The sequence below is a fragment of the Hevea brasiliensis genome, chromosome 14 (genome assembly GCF_030052815.1).
Source record: "Hevea brasiliensis isolate MT/VB/25A 57/8 chromosome 14, ASM3005281v1, whole genome shotgun sequence".
Lineage (NCBI taxonomy): Eukaryota > Viridiplantae > Streptophyta > Magnoliopsida > Malpighiales > Euphorbiaceae > Hevea > Hevea brasiliensis.
In genome coordinates, this window is record NC_079506.1 from 21830249 (window position 1) to 21848718 (window position 18470).

Sequence of the window (18470 nt, forward strand, 5' to 3'; positions counted from 1 at the left end):
AACAAGTGAGCGATGTACTAAAGATATAAAAGAAAAATGTATTTTATGAGGAACTAAAAAAAACTGGATAAGTAAAGGGTTCAAGTAAAAAATAAAAAAATAAAAAAAACAACACAAGCAAAATATTAACTAAACAAGTTCAAAATACTAATTAATTAAGCAACGAAATTAAAGACATGAAATGTAAATGGAGAATAAAAGCTGGTCAGTCGGGCACGAGAAGTCCTTTGCCCTTGCCATCTTGTGGGGGTGGTGGTGCTTGTGGTGGCTGCTGTGGAGAGATAATGTTCAAAATCAGTGCTTGGTTTGTTTCGATCTTCTCCAGCTTAGCTCGCATGACTTTCAATTCGTCTTGCATTTCAGCACTTCGATCCAAATATATGTCAGCTAAATCTCGTAGTGTCTGAAAATTGACATCCGTCATTTGTCGAAAAGAATAGATCTCATCACTGAGATTCTCCATGAATGTCAAAAGAGTTGCTATGGATGGTCCAGAAGCTGTTGATGAAGCAGGTTGAGCGGCTGGTGGAGCTCGGCGTGAAGGTTGTGTGGAAGGCTGCACAAATGGTCGCTCAGATGCTGAGGAGGAACTAATGGCAGTAGGAGAACCAGGTGGTTTGTCTGTTAGTGCAGGAATCTCATACTGCTTGGTAGCTTCATTTTTTATACAAAATTTTTGGTTGGCTAGATGAGGTCCATCCAAAAATAACAAACCAGTTGGAAGAGCAGGACACTTGTACATTTGAGGATTAAACCCAAAATAATGTGCAATAGGTGTGACCAAACCTCCAAAAACAATGCTACCAGTACCTCTAGTGGTCTGGCGGATCACATGGCGGCAGAAATAATAACCAGGGGAAGCTCTTTTGCCAGTTTTTGCACACCACAAAAAGAAGAGATCATATTGTGACATTGTGCTGACACTAGATCCTCTGCCTAAAACTGTATTTGCAATTAGGCGCTGAAGCAGTCTCAAGGCATGATTCTCAATCTTGGAGGCCTTACTGTGTCCTGGTTTGAAGTTACCTGCTGAAGGTGCAATTCGCTTCCAAAATTCACACGCATTATAGTCCCATTGGCTAGTAGGTATTTTGAACAGACCATCAGGTGGAAAGCCAAATATATGGTGAAAATTATCCATAGACAGCACCCTATTTTGTCCAAGGCATCTAAATTTGATCGTCAAGTCATTGTCCAAGGCAATTTTATGCTCATTAGTAGACAGGGAGGCCATAAACTCCTGCACTAAAATGGGGTAGACCAGTTCCTATTTATGTGCGAATCGCACCCAACCTAAAGCATCTAACAGAGTCTGCATTTCATCATAAATCTTCAAGGTTTTAAGTGTAGACACATCCAAATACCGAGTTTGAACCATTTGTCGGGCTGCAACTCTTGCCTTATTTTTCTTCATGTCGGCAGTAGGTAATATCCAATGTGTAGCAGTAGGCAAGGAGGAGGGGAATGCGAGGTTACCTTTAGATGTACCGGGGCGCTTGACCGCTGATTTCGGAATGCCACGTCATTCAGCAGGCGCGGCGGGCATTGGAGGCGGGATTGGGGATTGTTGTGTGGCCGGTTCGGGTTGTTTCCGCTTGACGCCGCCCGTCGATTTGTGAGGTTTGATACTTTTTGCCTTTTTCTTCTTGAAGGTGGCGATCGGAGCGTCAGCAGAATGGGCCGGCGATGGGTCGGCGTGCATGGGTGGGGTGGTTTGGGGCTGCGGCGTGTGTGAGGAGTGGGGAGGCGAGTTTTCGAATGATAATGGAGAGTCAGACATGGCGAAATGGAGGGTCTTGATCAGAGAAAGAGAAGTATGGGAAGAATGGCGGCCGTTGAGGATGAAGGCGACGGCGGGAGGGAAGGGTTGTGTCGGGAGTGATGTCGGGAGGGAGAAGAAGGTAGTGGGTTATCGGGTTAGGGCCTTTAGGTTTTGGGTTTTAGTTGGCTGGGTTTTAGGTTTAATTTTGGGCTTGGGTTTATGGGGTACGGTTTTAAGGCTTTGGGTTTTGCTGTTGGCCCATTCCAGTGAAGGGAGTTTTTATCCCGGTTATGCCGCAAGTTGTGCAGTCTGCTGCCCAAAAATGTCCGAATTTCATAGCACCTAAAAAAAATTGAAACAAATTAGATTTTGAATGATTAAACCTTTATAACATGAATTCTAATTGTTCAACTTGTTATGTGCATCAAATACTTACACAAAATAATTTTTCAAAGCACCAATTCACACATCCATATTCAAATAATTTTCTTGTTAAACCAAGATGTCAAAATTTGGAAGAATTTTCTCTTAAAATTAACCAAAAGGGCAATGAATCCAGCAATATGAACCAGCAAATACTCAACAAAAGAGAGATGAAAATTATAAGTGAACAAATTTGAAACTAAAATTTAAAGCCAAAATTTAAAGCTAAAAATAAAAATTTTTATTGCTCATTTGCTTGTAATGCATTGCATCCCATCTGCACAAAGAAATTAGAACAATGTTAAACTCTGAATAAGGAGTATAGAAAAATTTAAAACAAATATATATATGAAAGAAATAAAGAATTAATGAAAATGCTAAGTTTAGGTCTTTAGCTTGACCATACTCACTCAAAATGTTATGGAGAATGAGAGAGATAGCAAGTTGCTATTTTCTCAATTGGCTCACCAGCTGAATAATGCCTCAATCTTTGCCCATTTACCTTGAAATTACCAGATTTTTCACCAAAAATTTCTACAGCACCATGAGGTAAAACTTTCACAATTTTGAATGGACCTGACCACCTTGATTTTAATTTTCCCGGAAAAAATTTTAACCTTGAATTGAATAAGAGAACCAAATCTCCTTTAAAGTCCTTTTTCTTGATATGCTTATCATGCCATTTTTTAGTTATTTCTTTATAGATCCTAGCATTTTCATAAGCATCAAGTCTGAATTCTTCTAATTCATCAAGTTGCAAAAGTCTTCTGTGTCCAGCAGCTTGTAAATCAAAATTGATTGCTCTAATGGCCCAATAAGCTTTATGTTCTAACTCTACGGGCAAATGGCATGATTTCCCAAAAACTAACCTATAAGGTGTAGTTCCTATGGGGGTTTTAAATGCTATTCTATATGCCCAAAGAGTGTCATCTAATTTAAGGGACCAATCTTTTCTGGACTTATTGATAGTTTTCTCCAAGATTTGCTTGATTTCTCTATTTGTGATTTCTACTTGGCCATTTGTTTGAGGGTGATATGGTGTGGCAATCCTATGCTTTACCCCATATTTTCTCATCAATTTTTCAAATTGGTGGTTGCAAAAATGGCTACCACCATCACTGATTATGGCACGTGGGGCACCAAACCTGGTCAAAACAAATTTTTTCAGAAATTTTACCACAACTTTTGCATCATTGGTAGGTGTAGCAACAGCTTCTACCCATTTAGATACATAGTCCACCCCTACCAAGATATATTTATTTCCATAAGAAGATGGAAATGGCCCCATGAAATCAATTCCCCACACGTCAAATAATTCAACTTCTAATATGGATTGTTGAGGCATCTCATCTCTTTTGGAAATGTTGCCTACCCTTTGGCACCTATCACACTTGCTTACAAAATTTCTCACATGTTTAAACATATTAGGCCAATAGAAACCTGATGTCAAGACCTTTTCAACAGTTTTTGAGACACTAAAATGACCACCATATTCAGAGGAATGACAATGGTAAATAACATCATTTATTTCTTCCTCTGGTATACATCTCCTAATTATTCCATCATTACATCTTCTAAACAAAAGAGGTTCTTCCCAAGAATAAAATTTAATATCATGCAAGAATCTTTTCTTTTGCTGCCAAGATAAATCAGGTGGCAAGACACCACAAGACAAGAAATTCACAATATCAGCAAACCATGGAAGTGTAGAATTCAACATATACAACTGCTCATTCATGAAAAACTCATCAATTGGCACAATTTCATCATCTTTATTTTCAGTTTTCATCCTAGAAAGGTGATTAGCTACCACATTTTCAACACCCTTTTTATCTCTTATTTCCAAATCAAATTCTTGAAGTAATAAAATCCATCTAATCAACCTAGATTTAGCTTCTTTCTTGCTCATTAAATACCTTATTGCTGCATGATCAGTGAAAACTATTACCTTTGAGTTGACCAAATAAGAACGAAATTTATTGAGTGCAAATACTACCGCAAGGAACTCCTTTTCAGTTGTGGCATAATTAACTTGAGCTTCATCAAGGGTTCGGCTTGCATAGTAAATGGCATAAGGTTTTCTATCTTTTCGCTGGCCAAGGACAGCTCCAACAGCAAACTCACTTGCATCACACATGATTTCGAATGGCAAAGTCCAATCCGGGGGTTGCATGATAGGAGCTGTTGTTAATTCAATCTTTAACCTGCAAAAAGCAACCATACAATCTTGATTAAAATCAAATTTAACATCATGATTCAAAAGATTTGTTAAGGGTTTAGCAAGTTTAGAAAAATCCTGAATAAATCGCCGGTAAAACCCGGCATGTCCAAGGAAACTCCGCACTCCTTTGACAGTGGTTGGAGGTGGCATTTTTTCAATAATTTCTATTTTAGCTCTATCCACTTCAATTCCCCTATTTGAGATCAAATGCCCTAAAACGATTCCCTCTTGGACCATAAAGTGGCATTTCTCCCAATTCAACACCAAATCATTATCAGCACACCTCTGCAAGATTTTAGACAAATTAGTCAAGCATGAATCAAAATTAGTGCCATATACTGAAAAGTCATCCATGAAGACCTCCATAATTTCTTCAATAAAATCAGAAAAAATGGCCATTATGCACCTTTGAAATGTGCCAGGCGCATTACACAATCCAAATGGCATCCTTCGATAGGCAAAGGTGCCATAGGGACAGGTAAAGGTAGTTTTTTCTTGGTCATCAGGATGGATTGGAATTTGAAAGAAACCAGAATATCCATCTAAGTAACAAAAGAATGAATGCTTGGCTAATCTTTCTAACATTTGGTCCATAAAAGGAAGGGGAAAATGGTCTTTTCTTGTGGCATTGTTCAACTTCCTATAGTCTATGCACATTCTCCAACCTACTTGATTCTAGTGGGTATCAATTCATTATTCTCATTTTTAACAACTTGTCACTCCACCTTTTTTGGTACAACATGCACAGGACTAACCCACTCCTTTATCGTAAATAGGGTAAATAATTCCAAAGACTAGTAATTTTAGGATTTCCTTTTTCACAACATCCTTCATTGTAGGATTCAATCTTCTTTGGTGTTCAATGGAAGGTTTACTATTTGGCTCAAGGAAAATCCTATGCATACAAACTGTTGGACTAATTCCCTTTATATCATCAATTGCATAACCCAAAACTCTTATATATTTTCTCAAAACTCTCAACAATTTGTCAATCTCAATATCAGTCAAACATGCATTAATTATAACTGGATATGTTTCATTCGGTCCAAGAAAAGCATACCTGAGGTTGGAAGGAAGAGGTTTAAGATCTACCTTTGGGGCATCCTCTACCTTTAATGATGGTGGTTTAATCTCTAAATTTTGTACTCCTTCAAGTTGAAAAATTGTGGCTTCAGGATGTGGTGGAGAACTCTCCAAGTGTTGTGCAAAAGTAGCCATGTTATGATTATCATCATCAATGCTCCCACCATGGACTAAGCAATTTTCAAGTGGGTCTTGTGGATAGCTTTTTCTAAAATGCTCTTGAACAATCTCATCAATAATGTCTACCCGCAAACAAGACTCAACTTCTTCATGTTTCCTTTTCATGGCTGGATTGATGTTGAATATCATTTGATCATCTCCCACTCTAAGTGTCAATTGCTCACCCTTCACATCAATTAATGCACCAGCTATTGCCAAAAAGGGTCTTCCCAATAAGATAGGAACTTTTGTGTCTTCTTCCATATCCAAAATGACAAAGTCCACCGGAATGTAAAATTTCCCAACCTTGATAGGCACATTTTCAAGAATGCCTTCCGGATACTTAATTGAACGGTCAGCCAATGATAGATACATGTTTGTGGGCTTCAATTCTCCCATATTCAACTTCTCATATATTGAAAGTGGCATTAGGCTGACGCTAGCTCCAAGGTCACATAAGGCATTTGCCACACAATTATCACCAATATGACAAGGGATGGAAAACACACCCGGATCTTTGAGTTTGGGAGGTAACTTCTTCTGAATTATAGCACTGCATTGCTCTCCTAAATTGATGGTGTCATAATCTTCTAGCCTTCTCTTATTGGAAAGAATCTCCTTCAAAAACTTGGCATAACTCGGCATTTGGGATAGTGCCTCAGTGAATGGCACATTGATATACAATTTCTTTAGCACTTCAAGGAACTTGCCAAATTGTTTGTCTAGCTTGTGCTTGATGAATCTTTGAGGGTAGGGAAGGGTGGGCTTGTAAGGTTCAGGTGGGATGTATGGTTTCTCTCTCTCATCTTGCTCACTTTTGCTTTCTTCTTCTTTTTCATTTTTCTTGCTCTCAACTGAATTTTCTTCTTTTGTGCTCTCTTTTTCTTCTCTCTTGTTTTCACTTTCTTGACCAACTTTTTTACCACTCCTCAAGGTTACAAACTTACATTGCTCATGAGGGTTTTGTGGTTGGCTAGGTAGTTTCCCATAGGAATTGCTTCCTGATGAGCTTGCTTGTTGCGCCAATTGAGTCTCCAACATGCGGTTGTGGACTTGTAATTGATCCATGGTTTGTCTCATGTGTTGCATTTCTTCCTCCAATTTGCTATTCATCTTGCTTTGTTCAGCAAAAAATTTCTCCATCATGCTTTCCAAGGTTGGCTTCGATTCATGAGATGGAAGGGATTGTTGTGCTCTTGCTTGATATCCAGGTTGTGGCTGCCTTGTGGGCTGAAATTGAGGCTGAAATTGAGGCCTATTTTGCTGCATATACTGCTGGTTATGAGCATAATTTGAGCTTTGGCCTTGTTGAGCAAAAGTTGCTTGTGGTCTCCATGTTGAGTTGTTCACATTAGAGTATGAATTTCCCATAGGTTTCTGTTGATAACCTCCTGCATAAGCAGCTAGTTCTTGCAAATAATCATCACCATAAGAAGAGTAATCAACTCCACAACTTTGAGTTCCATTTGTGAAGGCAACTTGTTGCATAGTTGTAGGAGTTGAGGTTGTTGCCTTTGTGCAAAGATCACTAAGAAGCTGAGTCAACTGGTCAAATCTTGCATTCATGTAGCTAACTGAGTCAAGTTCATAGATCCCAGCTTTCTTTGGCTCAAGTGCTCTAGGATTTCCCCATAAATGGGTATTATGAGCAATCTTCTCTAATAGATCATAGCATTCTTCACTTGTCATTCTCATGAAATCTCCTCCTGCTTGTGAATCAATTGTGTTTCTTATGGCTGGAGTAACTCTGGTGTAGAAATTTTGAACAATCATCCATTTCGGTATTTCATGATGAGGACATTGCCTTTCAAGCTCCTTAAATCTCATCCAAGATTCATACAAAGTTTCATCATCCCTTGGTTTAAAAGCTACCATCAAATTCCTCAAATGAGTAGTTTTCCCAGGTGGGAAAAATTGAGATAGAAAAGCTTGAGATAGCTGCTCCCAAGTAGCTATAATAGCTTGTGGAAGTGAGTCATACCACTCCAATGCTGAATCCCGAAGAGAGAATGGAAATAAGGTGAGCCGAATAACTTCATTAGAAACTCCAGGTTGTCTTTGTGTGCCACATATCATCAAAAATTTCTTCAAATGAGAATGAGGATTTTCAAGTGGACTACCTCCAAATTGTGAATTCTGAACCATTTGAATGAGACCAGTTTTTAACTCAAATTGATTAGCTCCAATGATAGGTCTGTTATCTCTCACATCTGCACATCTAGGAAAAGCATAATCCAACATGGATCTTCTTTGAGGATCATTTTGATTAGCATCTGCATTTTGACCGTTTTGCTCATTTCCTCCATTGTTTCCACCAATAGCTCTATTTTGATTCTCCATATTTTCGATTGTCTCCTCTTGCTCAAATCTTTGTTGTTCTTCTTTTTCTGCTTCCTTTCTTCTCTTGTATTCCTTTTTATTGGCTCGACAGAATTTTTCAATTTCAGGATTGAACAACAATTCAGTGTCACTTGTGCTTTTCGATCGTCTCATAAACAAGAAAAGTACCTGAGAAACACAAGGAACAATAGTGAAAATAAAAGAAAATAAAATTCTAATCAGCTTAAAACAATTAAAATCCAACTTAAAAACAAACAATTCCCCGGCAACGGCGCCAAAAACTTGATACGGTGTGTCCGCAAGTGCACGGGTCACAGTAGTATAGTTTTTAAAAAAAAAAATGATATCGATCCCACAGGGAATTGTGCTTAAATTGGAAATAAAAGTATAAGCTAATTAGAATGACAAAAATTAAAGATGTAAAATGAAATTTCAAATTAAGACAAAAATTAAAGATGTAAAATGAAATTTGGAATTAAAATTGGTATTTGAGGAATTAAAACTAAATCAATCAATTAACTAAAATTAATTAAACTATATTACCAAAAATTAATTTGAAATTTCTATTTATGAAATTTGAGAGGAATTAAATCTAAATTCAATAAAAATAAAGTGATTCTAGAGATTGGATTTAAATTGGATTTAAATTTAAATTGGATTTAAATTGAAATTGCTATTTATGAGATTTGGAGGATTTAAATCTAAATTCAATGAAAATTAAATTGATTCTAGAGATTGGATTTTCAATATTGTTTGCATGTGGTTTATCCCTAATTTAGCCAAACACATGAGAATTGCAATTTTGAGGGAAATCAATTCTTAAATTTTTGAAACCTTTTTCAAGCATCTCAAAGTTGGTTTTCATTAAATCAAACCCTGTTTTCACGGTATTTCAAACCTAACAAAAACCCAATTAATGCTCTAATTGATTTTTGGAAAGTTCCCCTTAATCTTCTTAGCTTATTTCTAACACCAAGAAAATAAAGTTTATTGCAAGATTATCCATCCCCAATATTCACTTTTCAGTCCATCTATTAAGGATTAAAACTTAACTTAATGAGGGCCCATTCATCAAGCAAGGCAACAAGCTCACAAGCAATAAATCAAAATATAACAAATCCCATTTAAATGGCTAAATCAGTTCAAAACCACAATACAAATCAATATTTACAAACCCATCTCTAGAATCTCAATCAACTACTCACAAATCATTGTTTAAAGACAAACCCAAATGAAGAAATGAAGAAATAATGGAAATATAAGCTAAAGGGGTAGAAAAACCCAGCAAATTTGCAGCAGATTCTGCTGCACAAAAGTGCAGAAAACGTGATCTGCAGCTGCTGGAAAAAGAATGCAGAAAGTGCTCCTCCTTCTCTCTTTCTAACTTTTCCGAATTTGCCTCCCTTGCTCTCTATGAAAAGATAATGATAAAATGAGGCTTTATATAGGCTAAGGGTCTGCCCTAGAATGGGTAAAAGGGGGAAGGTTCCAGAGAAAGTGAGGTAAAAGGCTGGAGTAACGGAAATGCCACGTCAATTATTTCCAGTAAAAATGACATAAGCCGAGTCAGTTGTGTCGTGGGTTGTGTTGCAGGTTGTGTCGCTCTCGGCGTGAATATCTGACGATCGACACAACCTGCGACATAAGCTAATTCGGTTGTGCTGCAGGTTGTGTCGCTCTCGGCCATTTTTTACTCAACTTCAAAATTTTTGCAATTCGACTTTAATCTCCTCCAAATGGCTACTCTGATCAAAATTCATCAAATTTCTCCAGATTTAACCTACAAAACAAATAAATTCCAAAAATTAAACTAAGAAATGTGAAAATTGTAAAGTTGACTAAATATATACTAATATCTATAATAATAATAATGAACAAGGGTAAATTATGTGCAAAAATTACTCCTAAATGATGATATTAAATGCATGCATCAGCAAGTGAATAAAATAGCAACTTCAGTTAACTATATCCCGTCTTTCTACTATAATTCCTCTATTTTTCTGTTGCTTTGTTTAATTCCTAAATTAGCTCAAGCCTACTGCAGATTTTTTTTGGTCACCATCTATCTGATAAAAGTCCTGTGTGGCAGCCTCTTGTGTTTACTGTAGATTTCCAACAAGAACTATCAACAAAATATAACTTATTCTTTAATAAAAGCACCATCCTTATTGCACGAGACCAAGAATGGTAATTAGGACTAGTGAGAACTGGAGATACCAGAACAAGAGCTAGATTTTCATTAGGATGAAGATAATAGGGACTAGAGAGTTTTTGGATAGGATCTTGATTAGTAGCCATGAACAAAGGCTTAGGTTTCAGTAAGAAAATGAAGAACAATGAAGCAATCTCGAGAGAAAAAAAAAATGTGCTCTGATACCATATGAGAAAAGGGAAAAGAATATTATTAATTTAGAAGAATGAAAAAGATACTGGAGTCTCTTTAGCTTTTATATATATATATATATATAGCCAGCTAAAGAAGGAACTAGGAAACTGACTCTAACTAATTCGACTAACTAATCAAATACATGTGAAGCAGCTAATTAATTACTAACTGACTTTTGAAGTTTTAGCGTCTAATTCTGTTTTTTTTTTTATCTGATGCTTATAAATTAAATTAACCTTTTAACTACTTAATAATTATTATTAATATAATGCTTTTGGAAAGTAAATGCCATTACTAAAGACTAATTTTAATTATATATTTTAATCTTTTTAGTCAAAAAGAAGAATAGGTATTATTGTCTTTTCATTCGCTTCTCCTCTAAGTAAAAAGCAACCGTCATTTAAGGTTTGCCATTGTAGCGTTGGAAGATGGAGTAGCTTGCGTTTTGTGATTTGGAGTGAACTTAAATTGGATTAACGGTCAAGTCTCTGCTAATTTATTTATTCAAAATTTTGATTCATTTTCAAGGAAGGTTCTAATTATAGCTTCAAATAGAATTCTTTAATTCTCTACTTTTCAATTTTTATTAATTACATCCTATTATTATCGAATACGTACATTAATTACTTAAAGAATTTATCACATCACACTAATGATAGGATATAATTACAATTTAATGAATATTAATTAATTTTATATTCTAAATATAACGAATTTATCACAATAATTTTTAAAAAAGTTGAAAAGTATGAAATTTAATTAATACTCAACTCAACTAAGCCTTTATCCCAAAAATTTGGGGTTAGCTATATGAATTTGCTTTCTCCACTCTAAACGATTTTGGGTTAAATCTTCAGAAATGTATAATGCTTCTAGGTCATGTTGTACTACTCTCCTCCAAGTCAATTTAGGTCTATCCCTTTTTTTTCTTTCTATCCTCTAACCTAATGTGCTCTACTTGTCTAACTGGAGCTTCCGTATGTCTACGTTTCACATGATCAAACCACCTTAATCTCCCTTCTCTCAACTTATCTTCAATTGGCACCACTCCTACCTTTTCTCTAATACTCTCATTACGGACTTTATCTAGTCTAGTATGGCTACTCATCCACCTTAACATTCTCATCTCTGCAACTCTTATCTTAGACGTATATGACTCTTTCAGTGCCCAATACTTACTACCATATAACATAGCCAGTCGTATGGTTGTACGGTAAAATTTTCCTTTCAACTTATTGGGAATCTTATGATCACATAAAACTCCCGTGGCATGTCTCTACTTCAACCATCCGGCTTTAATCCTATGACTAACATCCTCCTCATATCCCCCATCTACTTGAAGGACTAAGCTTAGATATTTAAAGTGATTACTTTGGGACAGTACCACTCCATTCAAACTAACTCCTTCCTTATCACCAGTTTAGCCTTCACTGAACTTGTAATGCATGTATTCTTTCTTCGTTCTACTTAACTTAAAACCCTTTGACTCAGAGTGCTTCTCCAAAGCTCTAGCTTTCTATTGACTCTTTCACGTGTCTCATCTATCAGAACAATATTATCCGCAAACATCATGCACCAAGGAATACTCTCTTGTATATGTTTCGTCAATTCATCTAAAACTAATGTAAAAAGGTAAGGGCTTGTGGCTGATCCTTGGTGTAATCCAATTGAGATTGAAAAATCTCTTGTGTCCCCTTCCACTGTGTGCACAATAGTAGTTGCTCTTTCATACATATCTTTCAACACTTGTATGTACCTAATAGTTATCCTCTTTTGTTCTAACACATTCCATAAGCCATCTCTTGGAACACTATCATAAGCCTTTTCCAAATCAATAAAAACCATATCAATAAAAACCATGTGTAGATCTTTCTTCACATCTCTATATTTCTCCATCAAGCTTCTAATGAGAAAGATCGCTTCCATAGTTGAACGATAGGGCATGAAACCAAATTGATTGAGAGAGATAGAAGTATCATGACATAGTTGATGCTCCACAACTCTCTCCCAGAAATTCATAGTATACTCATGAGTTTAATTCTCCTATAGTTTGAGCAACTCTGTATGTCTCCCTTATTTTCAAAAATAGGTACTAAAATACTCCTCCTCCATTCATCAAGCATTTTCTTTGAGTTTAGAATCTTATTAAATAATTTAGTTAACCATGCTACTCCCATATCTCCCAAATACTTCCACACTTCAATTGGTATTTCATCGAGTCCACAGGCTTTACTCACTTTCATTCTCTTAAGTACTTTCTTTACTTCTAAAGATCTAATCCTTCTAGTATAATCCACATTCTTTTCTATTGTTCTATAGTCTATATTCACGCTATTACCATTTTAACTATTATTAAAGAGATCATTAAAATAATTTCTCCATCTTTCTTTACTGTCCTCATCTTTCACCAACACTTTTCCTTCTTTATCCTTAATGCACCTAACTTAATTGAGATCTTGACATTTTCTTTCTCTCCTCCATGTTAATCTATGAATATCTTTCTCCTCTTCTTTAGTTCCAAGTTTCTCATATAACTTTTCAAAGGCCTATGCTCTTGTTTGACTAACTGCCTTTTTCGCCTCTTTCTTTGTTATCTTGTACTGTTCATATACCTTATTATTATCACATTTAGGTAATTTCTTATACCATTCTCTTTTTCTCTTCACTGCCTTTTGTACTTCCTCATTCTACCACCATCTCTCTTTTGAGGGTGGTCCATGTCCTTTAGACTCTCCAAGTACTTTTCTGGCTACTTCTCTAATCTTTGATGCCATCTGTATCCACATATCATTGGCCTTTATATCCAACTTCCATCCTTCGGACTCGAGAAGCTCATTTTTGAATTTCACTTGCTTTACTCCTTTGAACTCCCACCACTTTATTCGAGCTACACTATTTCTTTTGACCTTACTTGAATTGTTCCTAAACTTGACATCCAAGACCACCAATCGATGTTGACTTGTTAAAGCCTCTCCTGAAATGACCTTGCAATCCTTTCATAGAGCTCTATTTGTCTTCCTGATTAAGAGGAAGTCGATTTGGCTTCTATGTTGCCCACTTTTGAAAGTCACTAAATGTGACTCTCTTTTTATAAAGTAGGTATTTGCTAGTATTAGGTCGTTTGCCATAGCAAAATCTAGGATGCTTTTTCCCTCCTCATTTTGACTGCCAAAATCAAAACCTCCATGAATATTCTCATAACCTTGTCTATCACTTCCTACATGTCAATTCAAATCTCCACCAACGAAAACATTCTCTTCATTCAGTATGCTTTGCATTAAACCATCTATATCTTCCCAAAACTTTTATTTACTCTCATTGTCTAGTCCTATTTGTGGGGTATAAGTACTAACTACATTTATTATTTCTCCTTCTAGTACTAACTTTACTAGTATAACTCTATCTCCTACTCTTTTCACAGCTATTGCTGCGTCTTTCAATGTCCTGTCTATGATTATGCCCACTCCATTATTGTTTCTCTCATTTCCGATAAATCACAGTTTATACCCTGAATTACCCACTTCCTTACATTTCTCTCCTACCTTTTTAGTCTCCTGAATGCAAGCAATATTCACCATTCTCCTTTCCAAGATATGCACTAGCCCCATTAATTTTCCTGTAAGTGATCTAACATTCCAAGTATCAACCCTGATCCTCCTCCTATCCTGTTTCTTCCTACTTGGTCTCTTTCTATGATATCTTCTATTGTTTTTTATGTCTATCTTGTGCTCTGTTCCGCTATTTGTTATACTATCTGTCCTATAGACTAACTTCTTTACCCACACCCGTCCATGATGTGGGAATCCTTGCTCACTTAACACCACACTCGGGCACCGGCATGGCGCATTGCTTTCGATGAACGCCCTACACCCTTGCATATTTCTCACTATACCCAGGCTCCGATGTAGCGCGTCGTAAGTAGAGGACGCCCCAACGTTTATATCATCTGAATCCATATCATAAGGTGTGACGAAATTTTTATGATGGTTGTTACCTACCGCAATCCTCCTCCTTTATCCGGGCTTGGGACTCGCTAAGCGCAAACTACTTAGGGGAAATTTAATTAATATGTGGCATAATTATGAAAATTGAAAATAAAAATTTTTTATATTTTCTCTAAAATTATTAAAGATTGTAAAATATAAATTATTAATTATAAATATATATTATGTAAATTATTAATTAAAATATGTAAATTTAAATGGGTTCAAGTATTTTTCAAATAATAAAATCAGATTTAGGTATTTAAAATACTAATTGAATTCAAATAGAATAATTTTTATAGATATTTTATATTTTGTCATCTTAGCATAATGTAAAGGATAAAATTTAATTTTTCCTTAAATATTTACTATAAATTTATATACAATTAATTAAATAATATACAACAATAACAATAATTAAGTCTCACAAACTAGTCAAAATTAACTATATGAATCTTTTTATTTCTATTAAGTTATATTTGAAATCAATTTTATGTCAATATTCAAATATTGTGACTATTTACTTAAATCTCTCCCTTTTCATTCTTATTTTTTTTAATCATTAATTTATCAAATATTCGTGATAATCCAAATTAAACAGTTAATTACTTCTCAATTTTAAAAATAATTTAAAATTTTGTATATATTAAAATAGATTGTGAGTAATTTTATAAGAAATTACTTAAAAAAATTGTGCTTTTAATTTTGTTTTCAATTATATTATATACTAACTAAATTACAATTCAAACCCTATGTTTTTCAATTTTTTTTGTTTATATCCTATTATTGGCATGATATGACAGCTGACATGGTAGCGCTACTAGTAAATTAACAGCACAAGTGATAATGGGATATGGTTAGTAAAAGTCGAAAAGTATAAGAGTTAAATAGCAATTTTAGTAATAATGACAAAAAATACATCACGCTCTTCGGCCCAAGATTCCAACATGCAGATTTCCTCATGCATGTTTTTATATGTAAAAGATCTATTAAATTATAATTATTTTTCAATATTTTCAATGAATTTTGAGAATTTTTTTCAATAAATATAACCTTTATTTGTATTCCATATAGCTTAAATGAGAGTATAATATATGTATTATATTTTAAATAAAAAAATATAATTATTTAACTATAAAATTTAAATAGATAGACCATTTTTTAACAAAACAATACTCAAAATATATAATTATTCAAAATTAAAATAATTTAAGGATATTAATTAGGATTGACCATTTTATTAATAGAATTAATTTTTTAAAAATAATTTAATTCAAATTCAAAAAAGAGGAATTGTTATGTATTTTTAATATATTTAAAAATTTACTCCTAAGGGGTGAGATGGAATGACAAGTACCCTTCTCCTTTAACTAGTGGCTTCGAGTTCAAACTCTGAATGTGAAGCACCTTTAAAACATAGAAGGGAGTACTTTACCCTCCTTTATGAGCCTGTCCGACGCGAATTCGGATTAGTTGGGCCAACAGATTTAGAATACCAAATGATTTCTACCAATATATATATATATATATATATATATATATATATATATATATATATATATATATATATAATTTACTTTAATTTACACTAAAATTAATTTAAATAAATTAGTTTCGAATCAAATAATAAGAATTAGATAGTTAACTTGATTTTACAAATAAACTCAGAACACGTTACTACTCTTAAAAACATTTTATTTTTATTTTTATTTTTATTTAATTTTATAAAAATATGATTTAGAGCCACAATACGGTTTATTTGTTTTATTATTAATAATAATTAATATGTGGAGGGGGCATGCATCTTATTTTCATTTTTAGTCATATACTTATTTTTAAGAAAAAAGGGAAATTAGTTCAAACTAGATTAGCAAATAAATTTAGGGACGACAACGAGTTAGATATTTATAGGTATTCGATATGACTTATAACGATCCAATTTATGGACCGGATCGACACTAAGACGTGGGTAGGGATAAAGCTCCCAAAGCCTGTAGTAAGCCTCACTGTTTAAACCCAAACCATAAGCCCAATTTCAAAATCCAAATCAAGAAAATATCCGAACAGAGTCCGGCCATATCCAGGACCATCCAATGTAGAGTTTTTGACTCACTCAACCTGTAATCACAATATATAATAATTTAGAGAGCTCAGCTCACTCACAACATTTTCAATTAACACAATGTGATCACTGGGAGCCCAGCTCACTCACAACATTTTCAAGTAACACAATGTGATCACTGGGAGCCCAGCTCCCTCATCCACATAAACGAAAAAATTCATAAGTCCACACATACATAATCAATAAATTAATAAATTTAAATAGTTAATCTTTTACAGATTCATCTAAATAAAATGTCAATAGCACATGCAGAGTTTTGGATTTTAATCAACAACAATAAATAATATATAATTAGATTTGTGATGAATTCGAGTTTGAGTAATAATACTCATGATACATTCGAGTTTGAGAAATAATATCTGTGATGGGTTTGGGTTCGAGTATGATAGGGGTGGCAATAGGTAGAATACCTATGAAAATCATCCTACCCAAACATAAAACTGACTAATATACTTAAAACCTAAACTTATCAAAATTTATTTTCATTTACTCAAATCAGTCTCAAACTCAACTGTTATTATTTAAAAATACTCGAACTCATTTAATTTTATATATTTTAATTAATAATATACATAAAAAACTATTTTTTATTAATAATTTTTATTTAAAATTTTAATAATTTAAAAAAATATTTAAATACTATTTTATAAAATATATAATTTAGACTAATTTTCAAGTAAGTTTTCTAAGAAAACTGCATGCATAGGTAATTTTCAGTCCAACGATATTTAAAGGGAAAACTGGAACTACTTGTAGCAATTTTTAGTTCTGTATCGCTGACTACAAACAGTTTAGTCGACCAGCTTTTAGCAGCCATTGAATAAAAAATAAGTGGCGTATTATCAGGTTTTTTTTTTTTTTATGCCGTATTTTCAGGTTTTATCCCCCACCAACTTAGCCTCACCCTTTTTTTTTCATATTATTAAATTTTAAATCCAAAGTTAATTTCAAACTGAATTATATATTATTTAAATTCATTTTACTAGGGTTTGATCAGATCGAATATCTGAAAAAAATTAAATTTTTTGCTATTACTATTTTTATACGTAACTAATTAACAAAAACGTTTTTATTAAGACATACTAAATTATATATTTTATACACATATTTTTATAAAACGATCTAAAATCCTTAAAGATATTAAAAAAACAACCGTAACAATTTTTCACTTATTTAATTTAGGAAATTAAGTAACTATTTTATGTGATTTAATTAATTTAAAAAATATATTTTACATTTAAAATATAAAATAATATTCATTATATTCTTATTTTATTTCATATTAATCCATAAGTAGGTGAAGTTTTCATATTTTTCAATAATAATAATAATAATAATAATAATAATAATAATTATTATTATTATTATTATTATTATTATTATTAAAAAAAGACTTCACCGTCTATTTCACGATTTGCCCATTATACTCGATATTTTGTTTACTAATTAATTTAGAAAAAAATGGTTAAGTTGATGATCAGCTGCTCATAGGATTCAAGGGAAATTTCTTAGATACTTCATAGGTACAAGCTATTTTAAATGATTACAATAGAATTTACAGATACTTATCAATAAAAATAGTTAATAAGATTTGAAATCTCAATTTAATGATAATATTATGCGAATCTTATCAACTAAATTAATCTTTTAACTATTTAATAATTATTATTAATATAATGCTTTTGGAAAGTAAATGCCATTACTAAAGACTAATTTTAATTATATATTTTAATCTTTTTAGTCAAAAAGAAGAGTAGGTATTATTGTTTTTTCCCTCACTTCTCCTCTAAGTAAAAAGCAACCGTCATTTAAGGTTTGCCATTGTAGCGTTGGAAGATGGAGTAGCTTGCGTTTTGTGATTTGGAGTGAACTTAAATTGGATTAACGGTCAAGTCTTTGCTAATTTATTTATTCAAAATTTTGATTCATTTTCAGATAAGTTTTGCGAGGTGGTTCTAATTTTAATTTCAAATAGAATTTTTTAATTTTAT

The 18470-nt window shown here is 33.5% G+C and overlaps 1 non-coding gene across 1 annotated transcript; it reads left to right on the forward strand.

The window, feature by feature from the left end:
* Positions 1–7431: 7431 nt before the first annotated feature.
* Positions 7432–7538, forward strand: LOC131173598 (small nucleolar RNA R71). Its single transcript, XR_009143911.1, has one exon. It is a non-coding gene; the product is annotated as a small nucleolar RNA R71 (small nucleolar RNA).
* The last annotated feature ends 10932 nt before the right edge of the window (positions 7539–18470 follow it).